Raw genomic sequence first — 11,470 nt, 5'->3', positions numbered from 1 at the left:
CTTAAATTACTGACAATATTTTCTAGGTTTCTCCTATTTGTAACATTTTCTTTAGGATTCATACAAAAGTTTCAAAAAATAAATTTTTAAGTACTCCAAGCAATCAGTCAAACATTTCTGAGAAAAAAGTAAATTGCTTTTTCAATAAGCAGAAGAGTTTAACATCTCAGTCATTGCTTCTGGGCAATTTGGTTTTGAATACAAACACTTTTAAGCATTAAAGGAATACTATCAAAGTTACCCTTTCAATTTAAAATGAGGAATCAACATAGCACTGACCTTGGTTTCCCCGGTTGAGTTTTAACCCTGCTGTTTTTAGAGCTTTGGTGAAGGGTTAGCAGTTCTTTTTCATGATGTCACTGCTTTCCTCTTTTTTTCATTCATTTCCATACTCTTAAGCTTTAACATCTCTCTGTTCTTAAATTTTCGCCCTCTCTCTGTTTTCTATCCTTTTGCACCTCATTTCATTCACATGGTTGCATCGAGACATCTTGTTTCCAGCTCCAACTCCATTCTTTTGGTTCTAGCTGCATTCTAAGCTCTTCTAGGAATATGTTTAGTTGATCTGAATATTGCTTTACACTTGTAGCCTCTACAGATTGTTTCTGGGTTTAGTGGCTTCAATTTTAGCTACCCCCATGGTGGCTAACATTGCATCCTTGGGGATGCTGGCAAGCTGAATTTCTTATAATTTGAACTCTTTTGTCAGCTGAAACACCAAAGTGTTTTTTCACTATGCAGAGTTCATTTTTGCCTGTTTCATAATTAATATGTATAAAAAGTAAAATAACCAATGTGCAAGTTTAGTTCTGCAATATACATTGTGCTTGTAGGCTATATATGTAAAACAAATCTAGTTTATAATATACTTGCATCACTGGAAACTGATTATATTTGACACAAGGGCACATATATTTCAGCCATTCACAGTCATTTAGATATAAGGTGATGTTTTATTTGCATTAACTTACTTAGAGCTGAACATTGTTCATATTTGCAGATGGGTTTGTATGAGGTTATTAGTTGTGAAAAAGATAGGGAGTTGGGTAGTTCTAGCCAGGAGAGCTATTTAAGAGTGAGAAAGTGATGAGCTTTGTAAGGCATGTTAGTGGCAAATTTTGAAAATTTGTTTCAACATTGTTCAAGATGGTTGGCTTGGTGCACATGAAGACTAATCAGGATAGAAGCAGCATAGAAGAGAGTTGGGATCAAGAAAGGTGAAGCAATGCATTTTTCTCAGGTATTGGTTAAGTATGGAATATTCTGTATAGGGAACTGAGTCTATATCAGTTTGTCAAAAGCACAGTTCAGTGAACTGCTCTGCAGTGAACAAAAAACAACGGATGTTCAGTTTAAACAAATGATGTTAAGTTGTCTATCTCACCTTCATTCTTGCTGTTTGGGATCGGAGCCGATCCTTGGCTCTGACTCGGCCATCTTCAATAGCTCGAGAGCTGTTTACTGGCTTGAGGCTACCCCTTATCCCATAATGCCTAGTGATAGCTACCCCGCTCTCGTTTGAAATAGCTAACTCCAGACATAACAAAAGAATAAACCAGTCAAAAGAACTGGTTGACTTATACTTCTCATATTCTCTAAATCAATAGAGGAAAACAAAAAGAACACTCAGCCAGTGAAAAAAGGAACTCCTCTCGGTCCACTAGGACAGGGGGACGGAGGGTGGGACGCAAGAAAGAAGGCAAGATGAAGACAACTAACATGGAACGTTATGGTAGGTACATAACTTCTTTATGTTAAGTTGTCTATCTCGCCTTCATTCTTGCTGGTTGGGGCAGCGTCCCTAGCACCTAACATTCTGGGTGACTCAGTGGAACAGACTCTTCAAAACAGTGCAACCAAAGTCAGCTCTGCTCTGGGAGACCATATCCAGCTTTAATGAGAAATTAAGGTATGAGGGTTTGCCCACGTGGCAGCTGCACAGATAGAATCCATGAGCAACCTAGACTGAAAGGCAACAGAGGTGGCCAGGGCCCTAGAAGAATGACCTTTCGGTTTAAAAGGTAACTCTTTGTTCTTTAGCTGATAAATAAAAGTAATAGTGTGGGACAACCATCTAGATAAGGACACCTTGGAAACTGGATGACCTTGTTTGTTTAAGGCATAAGAAAGGAATAATTGGTCTGACTTTCTTATTTCTTTAGTTCTGTGCAGGTAAAAATGCAATTGTCTATGAACGCCCAATTGGTGGAGTTTGTACTCTGCCTTGTTGCTATGATTTGGGAAGAACACAAGAAGATCTATAGATTGGTTTAAATTATTTTCTGAGCAGACTTTAGGAAGAAATGAAGGATTAGTCCTCAGAGCAACTCTGTCCTTATGAAACACCAGGTAGGGAGGATGAACACATAGTGCCTGAAGTTCTGAGACACGCCTAGCTGAAGTGATAGCTACCAGAAACAGTGTCTTCCAAGATAGAAACTTGATGGAGTAGGATGCTGCTGGTTCAAAAGGGGGCAGAATTTAGGAAGTTAGGACTAAATTAAGGTCCCAAGGAGGAGGGGGATCTCTCACTGTAGGCCTAAGAAGAGATGTCCCTCTCAAAAAAGCTTTACAGAGCTTATGAGACATAATGTTAGAATTTGACAACCCAACATGAAAATTAGAAATGGCCGCTAATTGTACCCTAATCGTACTGGAAGGGGACCCAGAGTGAAACAGTTGTGCTAGGAATTTGAGAATTTCGTGGACTGGGGCTGAGAAGAGATCCACATTCCTAGCCTCTGCCCAACAAGAAAAATATTTCCATTTGCTAGCATAAGTTTTCCTCATTGTAGACTATGAGAGGAGACGATAATCTCATGGACTGCTGGGGAAATGCTAGGAAGCCTGGCTAAGGTTGGAAGTGGAGCAACCAAGCTGTGAGCTGGAGAGTTTGGAGGGATTGATGCAACCCACCTGATTGATGAACCAGGGGGTCTGGAATTGGGTCCAGAGTCCAGGCCTGATCGAGAAGGTAATGGTGCAGGAACAGGAACCATATCTGTAGAGGCCAGTAGGGGGCAATGAGGATCATTTTGCAACCCAACAATATTGCTTTCTGTATAAGTTTCGGTATCAGGGGAAATGGAGGAAAGGCATAAAGAAGTCCCTGAGGCCAATCATGGACTAGATCATCTCTGGGTATGTTACCTGGAAGCGGAAGAAGGGAGAAGTAGTTGCTGCATTTGCTGTTGAAGGGGGTGGCAAAAAGATCACAACAAGGCTGTCCCCATTTGAAGAAAATAAGATTCGCAACTTCCTGATTCAGAGACCACTCGTGAGGCATGGGGATAGCTCTGCTGAGCCTGTTCGCTATGATGTTGGACCTCCCAGGGATGTGCGTTGCAATCAGAAAATGTTGGGAGGCAATCGCCCACTGCCAGAGTCTGAGTGCTTCTCGACACAGGGGGTAGGATCTGGTTCTGCTCTGCTTGTTGATGTACCACACCACTGACATGTTGTCTGTTTGAATTGCAATGGTCCCGGAAGGAAGAGAGTCTTGAAGAGCTGGCACAGCTCTCATTTCTAGGACATTTATGTGCAGATGGTACTCGTGAGGTTGCCAAGTGCCTTGTGCTGTCCTGCCCAGATAATGCCCCCCCACACACCCTATCAAGGAGGCGTCTGTTGTCACTGTGGCTACTGGAGGGGGTTGTATGAAAGGTCTGCCCTGAGTAACTAGTAGGGAGACCATCCACCAAGAAAGGTGTCTTTTGCATGCCTCCATGATCAGGATCATGCGAGTCATGGGTAGCTCTTGGAAAGACCACTGCGTGAACAGAAGCCACTGAAGAATTCTCATGTGAAAGCGCACTAGTGAGATTAGAAGAATGGCAGCTGCCATGGAGCCCAGAGTTTGAAGGATGTACCTGACTTGGATCCTTTTGATCTGCATTAGAATTTGTATTTGCTGATGAATTGCTGACACCCTTTCTAGTGGTAGCCTTGTGAACATATCCCTTGTGACTAAGTCTGCTTCTATGTAAGTGATACATTGACAGGGAACAAGGCAGATTTTTCAAAATTTATTGTAATGCCTAGCTGGGTACAGATTGAGATTGTATAATCCCGTGCTTGTAGGAGTTGATGCCTGGTGGTAGCAGTGAGGAGCCAGTCGTCTAGATATGGAAACACCTGGAATCCTTGACATCTCAGGTGAGCTGTGACCACTGCCATACATTTGGTGAACACCCTGGGGGCTGTGGTGAGACCAAAGGGCAGAGCTCTGAACTGGTAATGACTGGCCCCCACCCGGAAGTGAAGATATCTCCTGGAGGACCTGTCCATCTTGATATGGTAATACGCGTCCTGAAGATCTATCGAGCACATCCAATTGTTCTGATCCAGGAAGGGTAGAATGGATTGTAGCATGACCATCTGAAACTTTGTTCTTTGAACAGATCTGTTTAGTATGCTGAGATCCAGAATTGGTCTCCAGTCCCCTGTCTTTTTTGGTACCAAAAAGAACCATGAGTAAGTTCCGGATCCGTGCTGGTCTGCGGGAACTTCCTGGATGGCTCTTTTTTCTAGCAGTTTTGAAACTTCTATTACTGCTTGTTCCTTCAGATTGGGTGGAACAACTGGAAGGATTTTTTTTTTATGGTAAGGGTGTTTGATCAAAGGGAATTTTGTAATCTCCGGATATAATGGACCGCACCCATCTGTCTTGTGTTAAATTTTGCCAGGTTTTTGGGTACAGTGAAAGTCCTCCCCCAACTGCCTCCAGAGGTGAGCAGCCGGGCAACCCTTCAGGGATGCTGGAAGGGATTATCAGAGAAAGATTGTCTGTTGCTCTGGTTCTGCAGACCCCCTCTGCCATGAGGTCGGCATCTATTGTTATTGTTTCCCCCTCTGCCTCTGGAGGAAAAATCACTATGTGTGTCAGGCAAGGCTCCCTGAGATTTACAGAACCACATCTTAACACTTTTCTGACCTTTGGGGTAAGGTCTCGAGGGAGTGGAAAAACGGACTCCCATGGCAGAGAGAGTCTTGCCTTCTTGCTCACACCTAGTCAGCGTGTCTTTCACCTGTGTCCCAAAAAGAAAGGAGCAATCAAAGGAGGTATTGGTGAAGGACGCTCGAAAGGGTTCTGTAAAGTTACACAGCTGCATCCACGCATGCCTCCTAAGGGCCACACTGGTGCCAGTGGCTCTACTCGCCCCATCGGCTGCATAGGAAATGAGTCTCATGGAGGAGTTAACTACAGAATTAAGCGTCGCTAGCTGGGAAGCTACTTTGGCTTGTACTCCCTCAGCTGTAGGATCTTGAATGGTATCCCCAAGCTCTGAGATACCTTTGAAGATGAGTAAAATGATATAGGTAGTTCAGTGACCTCATGGAGAAGGTCGCTGAAGCAAATATTCGCTTCCCGTATCTATCCATTGTCCTAGATTCCTTGTTAATGGACAGATGAAGAAGTCTCCGCTAACTCTTTTTTGTTGGCTGCTGCTACCACCATGGCATCAACAGGAACACCTTTAGAAAGGAATTGCTTATTCTGGGGTGCTGTAATGAACTTACCAGGTCTCCTTGGAGTTGGTTCTACTGTATCCAGAGATGACCAAGCCTTTCAAGCCATTACTGTCATAAGTGGGTCGAAAGGCGGAGAAACCTAGGAGGTGGAAGGTTGGGAACCGAAAGCATCTAGGAATACAGACTCATCCTTGGTAGGGGCTAGGGGATTCCAGTTTCCCCTCTGCCTAAGCATTTCTAGGATGTCTGAGAAGGAAACATTTTCAGAGGGGGATCTCAAGGACCCTTCCAAATCATCTAAGTCTTTATCAGAAGTGACAGATTCAGGGGAGTCAATGTGCTTCCTCTTGTACTTCTTCTTCCGAGGGAGCTCCTCTGAGTGATCAGGGGAGACCTCAGAAGAAGATGAAACAACCAATGGGGTGTCTTGGAGCATCAGTTCCCTATGCTTAGGGTCTGGAGGAGGAGCAGAGGTTGGCACAGGCACTATGGGGGACAGAGCCAGCGGGGCTGGTAGTGGAGCTGACTCAAGGGACAGCACACTCTGCATGACCTCAAAGGTGTCCCTGCCATGAGGCAGAGAAAGCTCCGGTTCTGAAGAAACAGGAATCTTTCTCCACGCCGAGGGGGACAGCTCCAAGGCCGATGTAGGACCTGAGCTCACCTGCACCAAAGCTCCGAGAGGGAGAATGGGGTCAGACAAGGGTCTGATGCCACTCGCCTCCTTGGAGCCAACGAGGGACCCCGGCATCCAGATCCCTCGAAGGAAAGTACCACCGAGGTAATCGGAGCAGATGTTGGAACTGAAGGGGATATAGTTATCGGAGCCAACAGTTCCACTAATCGAACCCCAGTGAAGTCCGGCTCCGAACTCAATGGAGTCGAAGGAGGAACATCAAGTGAAGTGGATGGAGCCGATACCTGTTGAGGAGGGCTGGACAATAATTTAGCTAGTGCCTGCGACTTTAGCAACCTACTGACTACTGTCTCCACATCGTGATCCGACAGCCTAGAGGATCGGGAGGAGTGAGAGGATCGGTGACTACGCTCACTTTGAAGTAATGGAGACCAAGGAGCTGAATGCACCGACTCTAGGGTAGGGGACCTCAGCCTCTTGTGGCTCCGTGATGGCTCCAAAACCTCCAATGGAGCCAATGGGGAGGTTGTCTTGTTGGTGCCAGCCGGAACCGATGTTGAAGGAAAATCCTGTAATGGAGTCGGCTCCAAGAGTGGAGCCGACGGCTTAGTGGATTTTAGGGATTTCAATGGCTGTGAACTCTTTGCTGGTGAATCCTGGGGTTTTAACAGACCCCCGAGAATCAGTTTATTTTTATGCTCCTGCAGGACTCTTGGACTAAAAGCATGGCAAATAGAACAAGAGTCCTGCAGGTGAACAGTGCCTAAACAATAGACGCAACTAGTGTGCCCATCTGTCAGAGACATTTTCTGACAGCATGAGTAACACTTCTTAAAACCAGAAACCTTAGCTTCCTTAGACATGCTGTACAGAAAAAAAAAGAAGACTAATTTAATACAGACAAAAAGAAGAATAGCATTAACCCAGACAAAAAACACACTAATACTATCTATAAAGGAAACCTAAGATATAATATAGAGAAAGTTTTTTTTTTATGGCAATAGGAGAGCCTCTAAGTTAAACGGCTAACCTAGGAATGGGGGAGGGGCAGGGAGAACTCTCTAACTTAAATGAGTTCTACAAAGAAGAGACTATAGAAAAACTAATAACCACAACAACAACATGTATCACTAAATCTAAAGAAAAAGATAATAGAAAAAAATAAATTTTATAGAAAGGTTTACACAAAAAGTTAAATATGCGAGCCTGAGCCAGAAAAATGACACCCTCGCAGCTGAAGCAGCAAACGAGATCGAGCTATCGAAGATGGCAAAGTCAGAGCTGATCCAACCAGCAAGAAAGAAGGCGAGATGAAGACAACTAACATGGAATGTTATGGTAGGTACATAACTTCTTTTTCACATCTGCAAATGTGTTTCACAGGGAAAGGAGAAAGTTGCCCAACATTCCCAAAGTAACATACATTGCAGTATATCAATTGGTTATTGATTTTAAAGTTTTCAACAACAGTAACTTAAATGTTTTTTATGGGATAGAGGTTCAACTTTTTACTGTTTGATGAAGTTATGGAGAAGAGTGGTTTCTGTTTGGAGTGCTGCTTGGGGATGAATAGGTTTAATATGGATTTTTTGGGGGGGTTCAGGTACAACTAGGATATGGAAAGCCCACTTTCAATAGATGTAAAGATTCTTGAGTTAGTTTTTAGAGTCATCACCATATTGGATAATAATGGCACATTTATGGGGTGTATGGAGATCATTCATGAATGTGTTGAATAGTAAAAGTCTGAGAATGGATCCTTTAGAGACTCGGGCAGAAATGGAGAGGAAGGAGGAAAAATAATTCTGCCATTCTACCACCTGTTATCTATTGCTGAAGTAGCTTTTAAACCAAGAAACTGATGGCTTATCATGTCTTAGGGAGTCTGATTTTTGTATCAGCTTAGTGTGGGAGGCAGTGTTAAATGCTTTTGACAGAACTAGAAAACAGATGATTTTAGGTTACCTATCATACCTCTCAACCTGTTAGACCAAGAAATCTGGACAAAGGCACAAATAATGGGGGACAAAGGCCTAAAATAGGGATACTTTTTAAATATTGTTCTTAAAACTTAGAAAGTCGGTAGAATAACAGGTTATGCATTAGCATGAATTTTCTGAAGGATGTGAAATCTGAAACTCAAATGTGTGCCATTATTTTCTGTCTTCAGTCCTCAATTATTTGCCAGAAAACCACAATTTTATGAGAAACAGACCAAAAATATGACGCAAAAATCTGGAGATTCTGCAAAAATTTGTACAGGTGAGAGGTATGTTACCTATATTTTTATTTTGGTTTATAGTAGTGATGAAGCAGAGGAGGGCAGATGTGGTACTGTGATTTCCTCAGAAACCATGTTGTGAAAGACAGAAGGTTATTATTAGTTATATGTTGTAGAAGTTAGGATTGAATACATTTCTCTAGCACTTTAGCTAGTAGTGATATGGCAATGGGTATACAATTAGAATGTTTGGTAGAGGTACCACATTTGTATAGTGGAAGTATATAAGATTCATAGTGCTAATATATGATTTGTTTTATGGAATGGGCAATTGAAATGAATAATGGGGTATACTAGGGCACCTGCTGTTATTTTGCTTTATTCTGTGAGTAAATTGTCTGGAGCTAGAATAGTTGGAGGAGTGGGAATTGGGTTAAAGGAGAAGAATTTGCTACAGTTTGAGAGAGTTGGGGATGGATATTTGGAAGAATTGGGTTGTTTTTCAAGATCCCAAACAAAGCATTGAAAGTTGCATACACAGTCTATAAATGCTCAAGGACTGCAGTGGTTGACAGAGTAATTATGGTTGATAAATGCTCAAGGACTGCAGTGGTTGACAGAGTAATTATGGTTGAGATTAAGTCTGCAAGAATTTAAAATACTAACAAGTTTAATATGGAAGCCTATACCATAGTAAATTTAAATAACTTATTTTTGACATTAGGTATTTTTCACGCTTTTTGAATTTAGAGCAAGAACACTAGCCCATGTACCTACTTAACTGAATAAACTTCTCAACAAGGTGGCTTTATTCCTCCCTCAGTGAGGGCATCAGAAAGAGAGTCTCCTAGATCTGCTAGCTAAAGTGAGTTTATCTGGTCTTATCCTTTATATTCTGTTTTTAAGCTTATACTGATAGCATTGTGATTGGTAACACTCTAATTTGTGTTTCCTATTTACTGTAGTTAACTTTTTTATATATTTTGATTCATGTTCCAAAACACTCAGTGTATAAAAAGGGAATCCATGAAGATGACTAAAAATACTGAAAATATATCCTTAAATATAATAAAAAATTAATGCTTTCATCTTGCGCAGAAAACTTCACATCAGACAAAAATTTCTTTAACACAAATTCCTAATCTACTTTCATAATGTCACACAATCTCTCACATGCTAAAACTCATTAAGATACATAAATACATTTTAAATATCTAAAACTGATTTTGATTTTCTCTTTTCTTGATCCAAACAGATCTAAACTTAATAGACACATTTAATCCAGGAAAACAGATGACATTCAATTTAATTTGCCGTTGCATTTATTTGAATTCTAGTTCATCCTCCTTTTTAACCCCCTAGACTTTCCTCAACTCTATCCAGTGCAAAAAAGAAACATTTCTTGTATTTCTTACATTCTTTTGAATGTCCATAAAGTCCATTCATCTCATTTTTCATCATAATTTCATAATAGTGTTCATATATTCTTTCTTTTATGTTCCCATTAGTTTTCCCTGTATAACAACATTCCCATCCTAAACAAGTAACTGCGTAATTCACAAAATCACAGTTACAAGTGTAAAATCATTTTTCCTTGTAAGTGTTTTGAGTGGAAGCACAATAAAAAATCTCTCTTCTAAAATGTACCTACATCCACTACAATAATAACATATATAAGTTCCTACTTTTCCTATTTTAATGTCTTTATTATCTTCAGTCTCAAAATATTTCTTTAAACGCTTTATTTTCTTATTTATAAATAATGGTCTATCACCCAAAACCAAACTGATATCTGGATGTGCACTGAGTATGATAACGTTTTTAATATTTTAACTATCTTATGAATGTGTTAACTACATTGCTGTGCTCCTCTCTTTTTTTATACTAATTCTTTTGTGAAATGCAGATTGTGTTATCTACTTTTCTAATGGCATCAATCAATCAAGAATAACTTTATTGTCATTCAACGACATGCACCACAAGTGTGCAGCTGAATGAAATTACGTTCCTCCAGGCTGAACATTTATCAACAACAGCTACACATATAACACAAAAGAAACTCTACAAACAAACAAAAAAAAATAAAACAGCAGAACAAACCAACAGACAGTGCCAAAAGCTCAGCCACAGCAATCAAACTGCAGCACCAACCACATTCCAGTGCCAGTCCAACTGCAGGGACAGAAACATCAGCTGCTACATCTCCACCATCCACTCATTCACAGAAACTTTCTCCTGTCCACCGAGGAACCACAATCTCCACACCAAAAACCAGCTCTCCATAATGATCCACAGATGTACCTCTGCAGCCAACTGCAGGCTTCACAGTCATGGCCACACCACGGTCTTGTCCTCCACAAACTCAATTCACTGGCACAGCTACAAAAACTGTCCATACTCCATCACATGTCCATTCTGGATTCCTCTGACTTAACATTTGGATTTCATGCCAGCAAACTCCACTTCCACCTTTGCAACCACTACGCCAACTCGCACTGAAGGACTAGCTTTCAATTCCAAGCTCCAAGATCAGCACAACAAAAAATTGGGATGCCATGGACATCACAGCCATAACCGCTGACACTTGTCACATATAACTTTAGTAGGATACCCCCTTACCAGAAATCTGTCACTTTGTGGAGCCTTATAAATCTCTACATCAAAATATGACTTTATTAATTTCATAATTTAATGTAAATTCAAAAAAATTATATACTTTGGTTCATATATTGTATAAACAGTAACAATTCACTTTCACTAGCCTTCACTATACCAAAAAATACATATGTCACAAACAAATTTACTATACCCATTTTCATGAAAATATAAATCTGACTTAGAATATTCTCCTCCCAATATACCACAACTGAGTTGGTGCATAAAAGTTCTCGCAACTGTGGTACTCAGTACAATAATAAGTTAGCCTGGTGGCTGTAGACATAGAAATTGAGTTATATGCATTCATTGTCACATCATGAGATGAATGAGAGGTTCCACTGTAGTCATGCAAGAAGTCTTCAAAAAATATTTGAAATACATATATATATATATATATATATATATATATATATATATATATATCTAGATAGGTATATATATATATATATATATATATATATATATTCAGCAAAAGGGAAGTT

This window comes from Protopterus annectens, chromosome 12.part0 (genome assembly GCF_019279795.1).
Source record: "Protopterus annectens isolate FY-2018-M chromosome 12.part0, PAN1.0, whole genome shotgun sequence".
Taxonomy (NCBI): domain Eukaryota; kingdom Metazoa; phylum Chordata; order Ceratodontiformes; family Protopteridae; genus Protopterus; species Protopterus annectens.
The sequence above is the reverse complement of the archived record's forward strand: the minus strand, read 5'-3'. Positions refer to the sequence as shown.